Here is a 13527-nt window from a genome sequence, read left to right as displayed (position 1 = left end):
CATGACATCACATCTCATTGATTCACATCCCGATACACATCACATCACATCTCATTCATTTACATCACATCACATCTCATTCATTCACATCACATCACATCTATTCATGTCCATCACATTCATTTACATCACATCCATCACATCTCATTCATTCACATCACATCACATCTATTCACGTCCATCACATTCATTTACATCACATCCATTTACATCCATCACATCACATTCATTCATATCCATCACATTCATTCATTCATATCTATCTGATTCACATCGCATCTCATCACATCTATTCACATCACATCTCATTTCTATGCAAGTTTTCAGTTTGATTTTCTTTTGAATACAAGGAGTATTTCTTGAATCAGTATCCCCAAAACTTCTTGATCGGAGTTCTGAATTTCATACCAGAATTCCTCGAATTCTATAACCCTGATCCACAAATCAATTCAAAGGGACTCAAACTTAGTTTCAGATTTGGCGGGAGTTTTGAGTGTATTTTTCTAAACAGGTCACACCTTCTTTCCTCGAAAAACTGACAAAAGAGTTTGGTCTTGGTCATAGTCAACACCATATTGGGGAATATGGAAATTTTTCATAAGTTTGGGACATGTGGTCAAAACTTTGGATTTGCCATAACTTGAACACCATTACTCCAAATTGTGCGCTTTAAAGCTTAATAGATCCCGCTTTTCAAGCGCTTTCCAATGATAGGTCACATGATAGGGTTTTGAGAAACTTATAGACATGTTAATCGGGTCCCACCTTTTTTAATATTACAAAAACGGGACTTGGGAGATTCCCAAACTCACGAATATGGTGTTAGTCTGATTCAAGGTTCGAGTCGGATAAGATTTTTCCTAATCTATCTTTCTCGAAAAGGTTTGATAATTCAGTTACTATTTTACTGAATTTCTTTCTTTGAATATTCGCTTTACTGATTTCTAAATTAGTTATGAATTCCAATGAGGAATATATTAATCATTTATCTGAATATTTCAATCTCAATAGATTTCTTGAATTTTCTTCTTACAATCCGTGTGAATATAAAACGATAGAAATTTCTCTCTTAGAGTATTTCATTATTCATTTATCAAATACTCATAAAATTTAAACATAGAATTTAAGAGAATTCTAATTTTGATATAAAAATCCTTTATGTATCTATTTATGCATAAAAATCAACTTCAGTGGGAATAACTCTGTTATTAAAAAAATCAACTTCAGTGGGAATAACTCTTTTATTTAAAAAAATCCTTTTATGCATCTATTATGCATAAAATCAAATTTAATATGAATAACACTTTTAAAATAAAAAGAATTTCTTTATGCAAAAAAATCAATTTTTATAAAAATAACGCTTTTATAATAAAACAAATTCCTTTATGCATCTTTCTATGCATAAAAATTAAATTTAATAAGAAGAACACTTTTGTAAATAAAACAACTTCCTTTATACATCTTTCTATGCATAAGAATTAAATTTAATGAGAATAACACTTTTGTAATAAAAAAAATTCCTTTATGCATCTTTCTATGCATAAGTGTGCCTTATGGGCGAGAGAAGTTTTTTCGGGCTCGGTTTCGGAGGAACCGCTGGGCTAGTCTCTTGTCCGGATATCCATGGGTGAGGCCTCGAGTGTGTGAATCCCTGCCTCGTGCAACACGCTGATGCTACTTCTGCCACCAGCACCGTGGAGGGGGCGGGGGTCTCATAGCTAGTATCAGAGCTTTGTTGAAAGCTAATAAGGAGAAATGAATTCTTATCAGAAATTTATAATAAAAACTCAGAAAGAGCATTTACGTGTATTGCATTTTCATTCCTTAAGCTTCATAAATGAAGATTTTTAATCAAAGAAATTAGTTTTATAGATGGAAGTTCCACACTTATCTGGTGTTCCCGACCTCACCCAGTCACAAGATATGACTGCTTTCACCTTCAAACATCTCATATCTTCCGCTCTACAACTTGAACGAACTGAGCCAGACTTGCAGCCCATTTCGAGGATTTATATTTCCTAAACCCAGTGGAGAGACGACAGCACAAGTGGTTTGCAAGGCAGTATGTCCACGCCTCTTGTGCACATGATGCTGAGGGAAAATATCTCGCTGGCCATTATTCTGATGAGGCTAAAAGTGGTACATGGTGTTATTTTATATCACCCTATGCCTCAAGATTTTAGACTTTCCTGCCATATCTATAGACTTCTTAGTCGTTTTATTCCTAAGGAGAAGATAGTAGTTCCCTTGGTAGTAAGGGAACATTTGTATTGGGGCATGTCTATAGCCCAGTATCGCCGTCTTATGCATCTCCTGAGGAGATTTTGACTTTTTAGAGCCGAGATGCTCTATGTACATATTGCAACCTTTATATAAATAAAGAAATGTTTTGTGGAAAAATTCCTTGTTGTGTATAAGTGATTGTTTATCATATGACGATATGATGAAGAAAAATTTGTTACTCGGACATATGTCATAGATCTCCAATAAGATCGTTTATCTTGTTTAAGAAATTATTTTTCGAACCTCTTAAGTCTTAGAATCTCGTTGACGAAATCAAAATAAAAATTTAATAATGTATCATTTTTGGCAGAATCATGAGGTGAGGGAACCGTGGCCGTTAGCCAGACCCACTCACTGATGAAGAAGAGCTTGACCTTGACGTTTGCAAGGCTCTCACAGAACTCAGCCAAGACCCTTCAAAGGTGAAGGGGAGAACTTAGGTGAGGCTGTGGAGAAATGGATTGAAGCCATGGAGGATATTTTGATGTCATTAGATACAACAAGAGGAGCAAAATGGCTCTCGCTAGGCTAAAGATTGTGGAAACAACCAAGGTGGCATGGAGAAACCATTGCCACACCAACCATCTGGATAGGAATACCTAGTCCTAGGAGGAAGAGATTTTGTCCCCTCGGATTTTTAGAAACCAAGACGAATGAATTCTTAGAGCTAAACCAAGGGAGAAAAACCATTGAAGAATATCACCAGGCATTTGCTCTTCTCCTCAAGTACTCACCACCTCTAGACGAAGAGCAACTTATGGCCAGGTTCATTCGGGGAATGAACGAACCTTTAGACACCCTGGTGAAGAATGCCAAGCCAGTTTCTATGGCTAAAGCTATAAGAATGGCGAAGGACTTTGCCAAAGCCTTCATCGTTAAAGTCCCGGCAAAGCTAGCTCCCTCATCCTTCAAGAGATTCCAGACATCGGGAAGTTCTTCCAGCCTTCCACCTCCAAAGAGACACCAAGGTCCCAACCAGAATCTGGAGTCGAGAAGTTTTAGGAATGAAGGAAGACCTTTCCCTCGAAGCTCTTTCTCAAGAACTTTAGCTCTTTCAAGAATGCAAAGGGAAGAGCTTCAAAGTGAGAACAGGTGCTTTGGATGTCAGGGGTTTGGGAATCAGCTCAAAGATAGCCCATCTCCTTCTATGGGCCAAGGAAGCTAGGATCCGAGAATTCAGAGACAGACTCTTTTGTATCAGTCTAATCAGGGTCCCTCGCGCCAAAATCAGGGTAACCCCAGAAGAGTGCCAGCTCCGCCTCCTGTAGCCTCCATGCAAAGCAATCTCTGAACTCCCTCCCAAAATTGGGTAAACCAAAGAGAGAGAGTTCCACCTCAGAGAGCAGCAGCTAGAGCCCTCACTATAGCTAAGAAAGTGGAGGAAGAAAAAGGACAGATCTATTCCACTATTGAGCATCAGGGGAATTTTTAGTCCTCCAGACTCCAGCAGAGTACTAGGGTAAGCAAGTCAAGCTTTTGATTGATTCAGATAGTAATCATTCTTTTATTTCCCCAGGATGTCTACGTAAATTAGTCCTAAATCAAAAATCAGGGAAACCTATGCAAGTGGATGTGGCCAGTGGAAAGATTATTTTCACACACATTCAAACATACCGAATTCAATTTAGTCTGAGAACATACACAGTGCCAGTTCTCAGAGTCTTACCCTTAGGAGTCTATGATGGAATCCTTGGAATGGATTGGCTCCATAAGAATCAGGCTGACATTCATTATCACGACAAAACCATCTCTTTCCTTGACCTTCACGGGAATAAGGTTCAAGGAACTAGAATTTTCGGATCCCCAATGCTGCAATTAGTCAAGGCTTCTAAATTGTTAAAAGGGCTCAGAAAGAGGCAAGCTATTTACGTCGTTAAGTTGAATCCATTAGACATAAAATGCAAGGCTGAAGAACCAGAGTGGTTAAGTGAGTATGCAGATGTGTTCCCTGAAGAGGTGACTAAGATTCCTCGGTCTCGCGAAGTAGATCATGAGATCGAGTTAACCCTCGCCAGTAGCCTAGTGTGCATACAAAATGCCACCAATGATGAGGGAATAAAGGGAAGAATTCTGAGAGAATCCCATGATAGCCTGATAGCTGGACATCCAGGGTTTATAAAAACCTATATGTTTGTGAAGAAAAGCTTCTTCCAGCCAGGACTAAAAAAGGATGTACTTGATCATGTGCGGAAATGCTTAATGTGTCAGAGAGTTAAGGCAGAGAGAGTCAAGATGCCAGGGAAACTGCAGCCTCTAGACATTCCACAGATGAAGTGGGAATGTATCAGTATGGACTTTGTCACTGGATTTTACCTTCAGTGCAATCAGGTTACAACTCCATTTTTGTGGTAGTTGACAGACTAACCAAAGTTGCCCATCTGATTCCAGTGAAAGAAACATACACTGCAATGGATGTTGCCCGAGTTTTCCTTAAAGAGATCTTCAGATTGCATGGCTTACCTAGGAGGATAGTAAGTGACAGAGATGTTGAGAAAACGTGGTGCTCATGCTAGATCAAGTGTGTGGAGGAGAGGGACTCACAAAATACAAGAAAAATATCTTGCTTATTAAGTTGTTTATGAATACAACTAGGCCTTGCTCTATACAAAATGCCTCCTAGCTTCACCTTTAAATAGGTGAGCTAGTGAAGCTTAAGTCCCTTCACACACACACACACCCTTCTCTTCCCCTTATACATAACCTTAGTCTTTTAACACCCTCCCTCAATACCAACTACGAAAGAATTGGAATAGGTGGTATTGGACATAGGTTGCCTTTATAACATTAGGCGTACAAGGATGTCATGGTGGTGTGGTTATCTAGGATTTACAACTATGTTCCTAGAGCCTTCGAGGATAATACAATGATGCCATCTAAGTCTTTATTTGATGTCGATGAAAATGTACACCTTAATGATGGTGCACCCCACTCTTTGTGCTTGCTTGACCTCTTGTAGTTGACATGCTTTAGACATACATGCCATTGCTTCCACATGCTTTCAACCTTGACCATTCTCACACAATGATCAAAACAAGGCTGCCACCCTTACTTAAGTGGTTTGCTTATAGATGTTCCTTCAACATGCTTGATGCTTCCTTGATGAATACCATACCTCCTCCATGGGCAATGAGGGCCTTCCTTCTTAGAGTAATGGTTATGAGGTAGATTTATTTGGGAAAGGGAAAGGGAGGGTCTTACCACTTGCCTTATGGATTGGTCAAGGGCAGTGTCTACTCCACAATTACAACAAAAGCTTTTGGGTACGTTGGTTACATGATACCCATTAGGGTTTGAAGGTACAAGCTTAATGAAAGTGAGTAAGTGGTTGAGGTAAATGCTCAAACCAATAAGGTACATCATCCTTGGCTCAAGAAGGAGAGAGCATGGCTCATAATGTTGCCTATACCTCTTACAAAAACAATGCCAAGAGATGTTTAAAATCATGACAAACAACAAGGTAGAGGACTTAGTGATGCTATGCTCAACCTTACAACTCATATTAGAAGATGAAAATGTTGAATATGTAGCGGAATAACATGCCTTGGGCTTGGGAAATGAGAGCATATGGCTTATGACATGCCTATGCCTCTTACAAACAAGAGATACACAAAAACATTGAAGATGAACACTTAGTGTACATGTGCCCAACTTTAAACAACTCAAAATAATGAGTTTTATGATGAAAAAACCAGAAAACTTAAACCTTTGGCTTATGGGATGAAGACAACGGCATATAGTTGCACCATTTCTCCTTGGAAGCTTGCCAAGGTAAGCATAGAAGCGGGTCGACAATGAAGATTTATAGTGTGACACTTATGGTGTGTGCCCGGCCTCCAATAATGATGAAGAAGAGCCTCCTTAGTGTTAAAGACCTCCTCCTTTGATGGTTAAGACCACATTAGAGTTAAGCAACACTTTGTTTGATGATTAAGATCACCATTAGTGTTTAAAAAACACGATTAGTGCTTAAGAGCACATTTCTAGCGTCTAATGACACTTGTAGTGGTGATTAGATTGACCATTAGTGTTTAATAACACTCTTAGTGTTTAAAAACACTTTGAAATAACTCCCCTTTGCTGGATTAGAAGCCTCATTAGTGTTAATCAATGCCATTAGTGCTCATAAGCACACTTTGAAAAGCTTTGAGAACTTGAAGGTGTGATGAGGAAGCTTGATGACATTTTGAATAAGACTTATGAATGCCTCATGTGGTTGGCCACCGCTTCAAAATCAAGAGTAAGATCAGCAAAACAAGCATTCACAACATCACTTGGGTGATTAGAGCAAGGAGGGGAGGATTAGAGCAAGAAAAAGAGATAAATTTGAAGCTTTAATGGAGAGCTTCAAGAGCTTGAAAGAGCTCTCTGGTTTTTTTGCTATAGCAGCCGGCGTCAAGCCATCATTCAAGCTGAGATTCCAGTCGTAGATAGTGGATCCTATGGGCTTCAAAAGCCCTCAACTCCCATAGCCTATGATGGCCTACAGGCAATGAATAGTTGTACGGCCACTGCAGAAAACTGCACCGGGCTGCACAGGTGGCAATGCCGCGGCGAGAAGCAGATGAATCCAACAATCGATGGTATGAATGTGTGCGCCTATGAGTCTACTTCACTTCCTATATTGAGAGCTCGGCGACACGAGTTATGGTCTCCACGAGCTGCTAGAGCTCCTCCACAAGCAGAGGGTTGAGTTCCACAAGGAGAAGATAAGAGAAAATGAAGATTTTTTACCTATTCTACACCACAAATGTGACCTACTCAACCAAATCTCTAGATACCATGTTGAGAAAATGTGGTGCTCATGCTAGATCAAGTGTGTGGAGGAGAGGGACTCACAAAATACAAGAAAAATATCTTGCTTATTAATTTGTTTATGAATACAACGAGGCCTTGCTCTATACAAAATGCCTCCTAGCTTCACTTTTAAATAGGTGAGCTAGTGGACCTTAAGTCCCTTCACACACACACCCTTCTCTTCCCCTTCTACATAACCTTAGTCTTTTAAAAAGAGATCCCAAATTCACATCAAAATTCTAGACTACATTCTTTAAAGTAGTAGGAACTTTCTTGGATCTCAGTAGTACAACCTATCACTCCGAAACAGATAGCCAGACTGGAAAGAGTGAATCAGGTAATAGAAGATATACTTCGGTCATACTGTGGGGCAGGGAACCCAAGAAGTGGTTAAGCCATTTGCATCTGGTTGAATTTGCTTACAATGCTTCTTATCATCAAAGCATTGGGATGAGCCCTTTCAAAGCTTTGTATGGTTGCCTTACACCGTTGACTTGGTATGACCCATTAATCAGAGTCGAGATGTCCAGACAAATGCTTGATGACATGGACCAGCAAGCGCTCTTACGAAATGCCTCTCCCACCCAAGCACCATCATCGTCCTTCTTGTTGTGCAAGGATATCTCCTCAATCTCATCTTTTGGTCTTCTTGGAAGCTAGAGTAGAAAGGTTAAGGTTAGAGTAAAAAGGAAAGAGATGTGCAGACTAGGGTTTTACGCGAGCCTTGAGAATGAAAGAGATGGAGCTCCGAGAAGGGAGGGAGATTAAGATGGAGGAGAAAGTTTAGGGTTTCGGGCTTTGATGGTTTCATTAGGGTTGGGCAAATGAGATAGAGATGGAAGAGAAAGGGAGGAAGAGTTTAATTTGGACATTCAAGAGGAAAAGCGGACTTGAAAATGAAATATTTGATTACAATGAAATTTGAGATGGGTTTTTAGGGAGAAATGTGAGTTTTGGGGGGATCTCTAAAATTTCAAAATTTTAAGGATTTTTGGAGCCACAAAAATGGTGGGACCATACCTACCCTAAACCCCTTACTTTTTTAAAAGGACAAGTGTAATTATTAGTACTGAAAACCTAGTCCCCCTCCCTATAGCCTAGTCTCCCTCCCTATATTCAAAGGAGACCAAATGTGCACAATCCTCTACTCCTATTGATCCGTTGCTAATCACTTTCATTAGTAAAAGGCCCAAAATATGTCCAAATGCCCCCTAATGGCAGAAGGATCTTGATGAAGCAGAAAAGGTATCTCCTTTCACCAAAGCTGCTCCCCATATTTGATATTTAGGGCCTTTAGGGTATGTAAACCCCACATATATGATCCTATGCCCATCAGAGGTTGGGAAGTGCACCGTTCGCAAAGGCTCGTGTGGGAAGCCCTGAATCTACAAAAATCAGGGCTTCCCACGTGAGCCTTCGGACAGTGCACTTCCCAGCCTCTGATGGGCATGGGCTCATACATGCGGGGTCTACATTCCCAAGAGGCCCTAAATATCAAATTTGGGGCCATTCTTAAAAAAAAACTCATCCTCTCCCATGAATTGCATGATCGATGTTGACATCAATTTTATTGGTTTGTAGGAAATTGTGTATCTTGATGAATTTGCATCAAGGCAGAGTGGAAGATCTGGGGGCCAAGGAAGGGTTCAGGACTCTGCACTCAAGAAGTACATTGGCAAACTTGCCAATCATGTGATAGTCTTCCACAAGACTTTCTCTCTGGGGTATGCAGAGAACTTTTTGAAGATTAAAACACTTACAAAGGGTGTTGCATTCAAGCTTATTCCGACTAAATCAAGTTTGGAAAAAGTTGTTCTACTTCAACACTCAAAGTTACTTACTTGTTCTCGACTTAAAGGTCAGGGCCTTTATATTTTGTGGTGGCCCGTGTGGCACTGTTTGCGGGGTACAAGATCCCATCGTCATCACACAGAGCTTGAAGGGTTCCAAGTTTTGATTCCAGCCATCAAGGCGACTTCAGGGCAACTTCAGAGTCTGGAGAGCCTAGTAGTAAGAAACCTAGGATATAGCTATGATGATTATGTAACTTTGATGACTGACTATGTTTTGATGACTATGTAATTTTTTATGATATGAATGGAAATTTGGGTTGCAGAGTTTTTTGTTTAATACGTGTCTTATAATGTATTTTATTAGTTGACTCAAGCAAATAAATTCAAATTACACATGTAACTCAAATAAAAATTGTATCCATTCGAAGACGCATATAAATCTACAAATTATATAAACTCAAATTAAAAGAGACTTATTTGCAACACAAGATAAGAGAATTTGTTTTTAAAGATATACATCCAGCTTTACATAGCTTTTGAGAATTATATTCATGCGAGATATACAAAAATAAAATTAAAGATCCTCACCTAGAGGATCTCTCCAGCGTCGCACCAACTGCATGTCCTTTTCATCACACTGATGGTGACCCTCTTCGCATGGACAGCCACAAACACCGTGTCACCAAAAATTTCCACTAGGTACGCCTCTGCAGCCTCCTAGAGTGCCTCCAAAGCTTTGCTTGTCCACCGCATAGGTAGTGGGATTAATGCTGCGGAAACTCAGAACCTCCTATCATGACGGTCTTTCAGATCGTGCATGATCTCTCGCACCACATGTTGGAAGGAGAGCTTCAGTATGACCAGGTTCACCGTCTTTTGGTATTTTCTAATCTCACAGAGCGCCACAGTGCCAAGCCTCCACCTACGCTTGCGATGTTGCTGCCGTTGGTGGTTGGACACGGTAGGTACTCCATGTCCCACACCTTGGGGGGCCAAACTCTCCTAGCAGTTTGCTTGGTGCGAGCCATGCTCTTGGAGGTGAGAGAGAGAAATGAAAGATGAGAATTGGGGTGAAATGAGGGTTACTTCCATACTTATAGATGAAAATTTATATATTTTCTAAATTAGCTCGATACATAAATTTGATACATTTTAATTTTTAAAAATAGTTTTCCTTATCAGAATGAGCTCTAATTTTATGTGTACATATAAGTATCATGGAACACCTCCTAGATAAAATATCAACCCCATCTGTAGGGCCCTTGTCCGAAGGCTTGTGTAAGATTCCTCCCTCCAGCTTTTGAGGTGTGCAAGTGTAAGAACCTCCCCTTCTGCTGATCTTGTAATTATTCCCCTCTTATCCTTAGCTCCTCTCTCCCCACCCCCTCCCGGTGTGAATAGACTAAAGGGAGAACTCCCCCCTCTCCCTGTAGGTGTGGTCTTTTTTCCCAAAAGCTAGTTTAAGGAAACCTTCCTCCCCATTTGTGGTGACCTTAGTAAGGGCTCTTTGGCTGTTAGAGGTGGTTCCCACCTAGGCGTTTTATGCTCATAAAGTGAGCAAACGAGCTCCGATTCGTGATGCGACTGAAGCGTTACGTTTGCGGCAACATGGGCTATGAGAAGGTGAAGATAATGGCTCCTCCACGAAGACACCAAAATATCACCTTGCAAGCGTGCATAACATTGACCCTAGAGGGAATGCTCCGGATGCGACCCCATCTCTCCCCTTGGGAGTCCCACAAGAATGAATGGCCAGGTTAGCTTGGTCATCAGTTAAAAAGAGGTTTTTGATTAAATTTTTAATATTAGCATTAAATTAATTAAGAGAAAGATATCATTATCCTTTCTTTGAAAATTACCAAAATCCTTGTGATATTGTTGTTTTCTCGAGAAGGTGATGTTGTTTATTGTATTCTATGGTTTAGTTTAAGAAATTGTTATCTTGATTAAGTTAAAAAGTACAGGTACATCTTCTCCCTGCCTCGAGGCTAACCCGCTTTCCATGCTTGTGTAGCTGGGTGGCGACGTTAACACTCGAAGTCGGCCCAAGGTATCCCTCCTACCTTTGGGAAGATGAGGTTCATCGATTTAGGTGAGTGATATGATGTTGCCTAGTTCTGTGGGCCCAGGCTAGTGCAGTGAATAAGCCCTCCCTAGCATCATGTAGACATCCCTCTAAGGAGTGGGAGGATCAAGCAATGGAGCTTGAGAGGGTGACATGCTGGCTTGAGTCCTTTGTAGCTGCCGAGACGAGGTGTATGGTCCCGTAAGGATTGCCCAATCTATAGAGGCTGAAAGGCCGAATTCTAGATCATTAGCAGAATAAGGTAAAGGAATAAGAGAGCTTGGATTTGGCTATGGTTAATTTTGAACATTGTATCTATTTCTTTTATTAAATCTTTTGTTTGTAAGAATTATTGTATCATTGTTAAATGTTGTTTAAACAAACAATCTGTAAGGTTATTAATTAAGGAACTTGTCTATATATGTCACACGGCGTGGTAGGACTAATTAGAAAACAAAATTGATGCTTGAATTGGGTGGAAAGTGGGAGGATGGAATGCCTTGATGGCACCATCCTATGGACGGGGTGGACCCGATTAGTTGGGTAGCTTTTCAATAGATTAATTAGAGGTTCTACGTTAGGTATAAGTAGGTTCCCGGGAAACTCTACTCTAGAGGACTAGGCCAACGGCTGTGCCTTGCATAGTGAGGAAAAAAGCGTTGTTTCTAAAAATCAAAATAGAGTCACTCTATGAGTTATCTAATCTTAAGAGTCATTTAGAAGACCATGCTCCCTGTGCGGGATATGTAAGATCCCTGTCCCCACCGCCCAACAAATTCAGGGGTGCTAGTAGCAGAAGTAGCACTTCTTGCGCGGCAGGGTCCCACACTCGGGGCCTTGCCCACGGATATCCGGACAAGAGACTAATCCATCGGTTTTTTCAAAAACCGAGCCCGAAAAAAACTTCCTTTTCCCGGAAAGCACGGGGATTCCACTAGGATAACTTATCCCTAACGTAGTCAAAAGCCTTAACTAACTGAGCTCATCTGACCAAACCCATAAGTCCCATAGTCAGATCAGGGAAAAAGACTGTACTTGGATCATAGAGACCAACACTTTTTTCCTCATTGAGAGGCACAGCCGTTGATTCTTTTCCATATAACAATTTTTGTCGGCATTTACTTCATCTATCAAACTAAACAGAAATTGAGTCTTGATTTACGGATCCATCAGTCCAGCCTAACCCCATCCAGTCCCATGGGTTAGCCAACCACCCAACCACTGTAGTGATGGGATCCAATTAGGAATTTGGTTAGGTTTTGTCCCGGGTACCAGGGAAAAGAGTTTCCAGGCCCCCTAGCCGGATGTTCATGCAAACATAAAACTAGTCATCTTACACACCCATTATGAAATTGCCTTTTTCTCAGCATCAGCTATCTTTAAAACAATCCTTTAATGAAACCATTGTGTCACTGATCACAATCTTCAAAATCTCTGGTTGAATCCTTATTTCCAATTATTCCTTCATCGGTGTACTTATGGCAACCAAAACGCTCACCACTTGTTCACTCAGGGGTCTTTTTGATGGTTCCTAGCTCATAGTAACCGGCAATATATTCACATAACAAAATGGAATCTCCGTTGAAGATTCAACAAGATCAACCAACAGATTCATATAAAAGAGTCCTAGACTCATCCCGTTGAGGACCAGCAAGGTCAATCAACCAGATCCACACCCGAATTCAGAAAACAACTCTTACTCCTTGTTCCAATATCTTTCCCGACGTGCTGGTGGGTATCTTCGGCGACCCAGAGCCCGAGCACCGTATGGTCAGCACCCTCTAGGATCCTTCGCAGGTCACCTAGCGCTTCACTCATAGGCCGCTTCCTTGGTCCCTCATCCACTGTACCGGAAGCTCACCATTTTAATCAAACCGAGGCTGGTCAAGACCTCGGCCGACCTTGCTACACGAGACATCCTCCGTTGACTCTCCGTCAGCTGTTGTAGCTTTATCAGTTAGGTCTCCACGACCTTATTCACAAGACGGTCAAAATGCTTCTCCAGCATTCTTGACATGAAACAATCATTTACAAATAGGTCACAAATTCAATTTCTATAATTAACTCTTGTCTTTCCACATTATCCCTCATCAGTCCGCATTACTTATTCCACATTCAATTCATATGTGTACCCATTCTCATCCAATCACATCATTTTCCATCTCATCACATCAGATTCATTCACATCACATATCATTCATTCACATCCCATATCATTCATTCACGTCTTGATTCACATGTCATCACATCTCATCCATTCACTCATATCGACGTCACATCCATTCACTCATATCGACATCACATCCTTTCACATCCACACTCGCAATCATTATTCCACCTACACATCCACATTCGTACATCCATATCCATACATCCACATCCACATCCACATCCACATCCACATCCGCATTCATACATCCACATCCATACATCCACATCCACATTCATACCTCCACATCCATATCTACATCCATACATCCACATCCACATTCATACATCCACATCCATATCTACATCCATACATCCACATCCACATTCATACATTCATATCCACATCCACATCCATACATCCAATTTCATATCCACATCATA

This window comes from Cibotium barometz, chromosome 13 (assembly GCF_041138505.1).
Source record: "Cibotium barometz isolate CiBa-2024 chromosome 13, ASM4113850v1, whole genome shotgun sequence".
NCBI classification, from domain to species: Eukaryota; Viridiplantae; Streptophyta; class Polypodiopsida; order Cyatheales; family Cibotiaceae; genus Cibotium; species Cibotium barometz.
This window is presented reverse-complemented; position numbering follows the sequence as displayed.